At 30.8% G+C, this 5,847-nt stretch overlaps 1 non-coding gene across 1 annotated transcript; it reads right to left on the bottom strand.

Moving 5' to 3' along the window:
• Window positions 1-5,052: 5,052 nt before the first annotated feature.
• Window positions 5,053-5,124, bottom strand: TRNAH-GUG. The gene has a single exon. It is a non-coding gene; the product is annotated as a tRNA-His (tRNA).
• Between the last annotated feature and the right edge of the window lie 723 nt (window positions 5,125-5,847).

The following is a 5,847-nucleotide window of genomic DNA, read 5'->3' as shown; positions in this document are numbered from 1 at the left end:
AGATCCAATTGTATTTTTTTAAAGTTCGATGACCTAATTGCACTTTGGGGTGCAGTTCGGTGGTCTATTTCACCCTTATTTCATAAACTAATAAATCTCACATGTTCAATCACTCCCACTAGATATTTTCACTTTATCAAGTTTAACATGTCTAGATTTTTCTTATAAGATTAGACAAATGTAAATCAGATTAAGGTTAAAATATATAGTAAAATTTTAGCATATTAATCAGCATAGTAAGTCTTATACCTAGTACCATTTTAAAGTGGATCGATGGTACTGTCCCTATAAAATTAATATCTTTTCAAAATTAAAGAGACACGACACCGATGACGTTTTCCGAAAATACATACCACCTAACTGAATCACCACTTGGGAAAACATAAATTTATCATCTTTTTTTCCTTTTTGTTTGTTTTAGGGTTTTGTGAGAGGTGAGAGCCACAAGATAGAGCATGTGAGGAATTACCCAAGATGGGTAGGCAGTAATGGTCATTGAGGAATAGAAGGTTTGGGCTTTGGTATCAGAATGGTTTGCTTTTGCTTCCCCAATATATGGTTGTGTGTAGAGAGATGAGAGCATGCAGCTTATCTTATCTTATGATGGCATCATCAATGCATATATTCCACTTTACTTTTTTGCTTGTTTGGGAATGTTTCATTTGGGCACGAGTCTTGCTTTGCTTTGCTTTGCTGCACTTGTTGGGCACCACCCCTAAGATATTATTTATATATAAAAACGTGTTTTATTCCTTCCCCTTTCAACACGCCATGTTTTTCTTTACATTCACATGTTGTTGGACAATGTATAATAATATCTCAGCGCTTTGAACAAACGCTTACCACTACGCCAAAAGTTATTATTACAGTAGTGAATGCGTAACTTTATTTCTTTATACATACGTACCGCCACATTTTCGACAGGTTAGGGCCCGTGTCCTAACTTTGAAACCACTTGTTGTTGGATCTAGGGTTTACCACTACCCAAAAGTTATTTTGTGTATAATCAGCTATCAGCTAACAGCTAATTTACCAAACACTTTTCTACAATCAACCAATGCTATCAATTAGTCAAACTCATAAACCCAAAAAATTAAAAACTATCAGCTAATTAACAACTATTTACTAAACACCTCCATAGTTAGTAGCAAAGACTACACAACTTTATTTCTTTATGCCGCCACATTGTCGAAAGGCAGGATGCTGAACTTGACCCTAATTGTATAATTCAAGCCTTCGTCAAACAGTCCCCTAGTTGTGCTGGACTTAACCCTTCATTATATTCAACTCTACATAATGTCTTCTTCCTTAATTTCAAGCTTTTCTTACAATGTATGGTGGACAAAAAAATTCATTTCAACATACAAGAGGGAAATTGACAAAATGGTTGGGATGGGCCTACCTAAGAGTAGATTTTGTTTTCAATTAGTTCATTTTTTTTTTTTTTTTTTTTTTTTTTTTCACATAACTTTAACTACAAAACAAATTTAGAATTTTAATAAGGATCCTCTTGTAAATAATTTGGTATTCAATTGATGCGTTTTAGGAACATATTTAGGTATTTGTCAATCATCAATTTAAGCATTACGGTTGGGAATATCGGTCGATTACTCTAACAACATTAATCAATTTGGCAAATTGCATATGTATATGTATGTATGTATTTTTTTTTTAAGGAATAAGGGTCAAATAGGCCATTGAACTGCACACAATAATGCAATTAGGCCACTGAACCTTAAAAACAACAATTAGGCTACTAAACTAACAAATTTCATTCAATTAGTCTAATTTACAGGTTTTGTAGGTTAGTAACAGGTCACCCAAAAAATTTAAAATAATTTTTTTTAAAAATTATTATTTAAAAATAATAAATTAAAATTTTTTTAAAAAAAAGAAAAAAAAACGTTTCTTCGCTCTGCCGTCTCTGGCTGGGGACGAAGAGTTTCTTCGTCTCCGGCCATGGAGACGAAGAAACACGTCTCCGGCGGAGACGGTTAAACTTTTTTTTTTTTTTTTTTTAATTTTTAATTTTAAATTATTATTTTTAAATAATAATTAAAAATATATATTTTAAAATTTGGTGACCTGTTACTAACTTGCAAAACCTGTAAATTGGTTTAATTGTATGAAAATTGTTAGTTTAGGGACCCAATTGTTATTTTTTTAGGTTCAGTGGTCTAATTGTATTATTGTGTGTAGTTCGATAGCCTATTTGACCCTTATTCCCCTTTTTTTTTAAATTATAAATAAATACTAAATTAAAAGTCATAGTTTATTGTTCTCAAAAAAAAAAAAAAGTCATACCCTCCCATTTAGTTTGTTATATATTGGATTGGCAAATTATTGTGTGGGGTTCAGACCATAGTTCAAAATAACAATCATTATACCTGCACCACGGCGCGCATAGCACTGTGCGCCCTGCGCCTCCCAAAACGATGTCGTTTTGATAAGTTATGTAGGGAGTTGACGTTATTATATGTAAAGTTTATACAATTATGTGTATTTGTTTATACAATTATGTGTATTTATTTATACAATTATGTACATTTTTATACAATCATGTACATCTTTTTTATACATTTATGTACATCCGAAACAGGAAATTTATGTGTATTATGTTAAGAGTTGATGTTTATTATGTTAAAATTTTATGTATATTATATATTATGTTAGATTATATGTATTATCTTTTTTAAAAAAAGTATGTGTATTTTGTTATACAATTATGTACATTCATGTATACAATTATGTGTATTCTAGTATAAAATTATGTACATTTTTTAACATGAGATTTTTTTTTAAAAGAAAATTAACCGCCAACACAGGGTAGCAAAATTTCAAAAAAAAAAAAAAAAAAAACTCTGAAACGACGTCATTTTGCATCAGGGCGCACAATGCAATGCGCGCCCTGGTGCAGGATATAAGATATTAGTTTTGATGTTAAAAAAAATTATTGTTTCATACGCGTGTTAAAATAATAAACATTCTCAGATAAAATAATACTCAGTATATTTTATCAGTTAGAATAATGTACTCTATATGTATTAGAATAATAAATTTTGGGATAAAATAATATATTTTATTAGTTAGAATAATGTACTTTATGTGTACGTGTTAGAAAAATGAAATTTCTGTGATAAGATAATGTATTTTATGAGCTAGAATTATGTACTTTATGTGTTAAAATAATATATTTTATGAATTAAAATAATGTATTTTATGTATTTTTAGACCGTAATTCACACAGCTCTGTAGACCATGATCCACACAATAATAATTGATATTGAATTGTGCTAGGCCAGCCCGATCACTTATATATATTCCATCACATGATAAAGTTAAAGTAGAAGAAAGTTATCTCAATTTAGAAATAACGCATGCTATTAATTTTAAAATAAAACATGGGAAAATTGTACTTTTTATCCTAAATAATAGGCAATTGTAGGATTTGTCTCTACTTGTTGATCATGCCCACTTCTCATCTCTAAGCTATAACTGACGTTGTAAATTTTTTTTTTTTTTATTTTTCTAACAAAACATTGAGGATGAAATTTGCAACGTTAGTTATAATTTAGGGACAAGAAGTAAGCATGACCTGTTAGACACAAGAAGTGAGAACATCCAATAAGGACGAATCATACAAATATTGTATAATTTAGAGGTGAAAAGTGCAATTTTCTCAAATAACAATAGACAAACTATATAAAACGGAGCAAACAAACCGCAGCAATTTTCCAGTCACCCTCCTCCGTTGCACCCGCTACAATTGTAGCAGAAATATTTGTACAGGTGTAGCGGATGTGCTTCTTTGTACTAGTGATTTGTCATAAGTATAATATCAATAACGCGTTAGTACACGGAGAGTATATATCACATGTATACCCCATTCCAGATTTATAAAATGTATTACCATTCAATTTATACAAAAATTTACTTCTCTGATATGTTGCAGAAAAGACCTTCAATCCCATTTCAAAAGCTCTCGAAGTGCTTAAAGTAAGTGATAATGTTTCACTAAGAAAGATTTGTGATTGCCCCAATTTAAACCATTTAAAATGATTATTTAAGCGTTGAGAAATCAATCATTATTGTGTGCATCTGCTCAACGTTGTGTTGAACACGATCCAAAAACACATAAAATATAATATTGTAACACATAAAATATATTATTCTAACTCATAAAATACATTGGCCCTGTTTGGTAATAAATTGGCTTATAGGCCAATTTTAACTTATTTGACCACTATTAATTGTTTAATTTAGTTAAAATATCAATATAAATGTTTGGTTAATTAGATTTTTGCAACTCCAAAAGGCTAAAATTCAAAAAGCTACTCCAATTAACTTTTTCAATTAGTTTTTTGAAAAAATTAAATTATACCAAACATCTATCAGTTAACAGCTAATTTATCAAACACTTTTCTACAATCAACTAATGTTATCAACTATTTATACCATCTAATTAACACAATCAGCTAAGTTATCAGCTAACAACCATTTTACGAAACAGGGTCATTATCTTACTCCAGAAATTTCATTATTCCAACACATAAATTATATTATATTAGTGCACGCACATAATTAAGCTAGTAGTTAAAGACTCAAAGTACTGTAGTTCTTTTAATTTGTTGATGGGTTTCATCACAATCATAATCATGGTTGAAAAAATTGCTATGGACTCTTCGGGTACTTGGGGACGCCTAGCACCTAGTGCCTAGGTAGCGATAAATCAGCGCCTAGTCGCCCGTGTATTTTTTATTTTTTAAAAATTAATTTAATTTTTTTTTTTAATTTTTTAAGACTTGATAATTATAAACTAAAATTTAATGTTTTAATAGTTAATACTAAAATATTGAATGTAACATTGATCATTTTTGCAACAGTGATCATAATTATGGAGCTTTCAAAACTCAAAATATAGTGAATTTGGTTTTTGAAAACGAATTAGATGTATTAATTGAAATTTGCCAATCGCGGATTAAAAGAAAAATGGAAAATTCGAGTGAATTCTAACTGGAATTGGATTAAAAAGTTAAAGTCAAAAACAAAAATTGTGGCTGCTGGGATTCGAGCCCAAGTCTCCACGGCCACAACGTGGAATTCTTACCACTAAACTACAGCCACTTTGCTTAAAGTTTTAACATTAAATTTTATAACTTAAACAATGGTGCATTGTATAGCAGGAGACAATGCACTAGTCTGTTTTAGTATTCTGCATATTACAGCATCTTTTAGCTCAGTGAAACATAAAGAAACTTCTCCTTTTTGAGTGACTAAGGAAACCTCAAGCCTCAGCTACTATTAGAGAACTTTAGCTGACAAAGAATTATAAGGGATAAGTCTATCTAGGTTGTCCCTAATAAAGCTAATAAATCGCATATTTTGGGAGTCAAATTTGGAACCTTTTGGTTACCAAACTAATAGAATGGGTAAAGATTTGATGTTATATATTGTTGCCTTGTTGGTATAACAAAATTTGCTGACAACAAAGAAGCTGCCTGTTGCTTTGTCTAGATTGGACGAAGAAACCCGCCAAGCTTCTTCATCCGTGTTGATATGGAGGAGAAGACGAGTTCTCCATCCTGATCGACAAAGACGAAGAGCCATGGCAAGTTGTATTTTTTTTTAGGAATAAGGTCCAAATTGGCCCCTGAACGAAACGTGAAAGTGCAATTTGGTCCCTGAACGTAAAAGAAGTGCAATTACCCCACTCAACATCTCAAATATGTGCAATTTGACCTGATAGCAGGTTAACATTCCATCCAACCGGTTATATGATGATGTGTATGCTGACTTGGCATTTTTTTTTAATTTCCTTTTATTTCCTTTTCTTCCATTCACCGTGTA

This window comes from Ipomoea nil, unplaced genomic scaffold, assembly GCF_001879475.1.
Source record: "Ipomoea nil cultivar Tokyo-kokei standard unplaced genomic scaffold, Asagao_1.1 scaffold2653, whole genome shotgun sequence".
Lineage (NCBI taxonomy): Eukaryota > Viridiplantae > Streptophyta > Magnoliopsida > Solanales > Convolvulaceae > Ipomoea > Ipomoea nil.
Note: the sequence above shows the minus strand (reverse complement) of the source record. Positions and strands in the feature narration are given on the sequence as shown.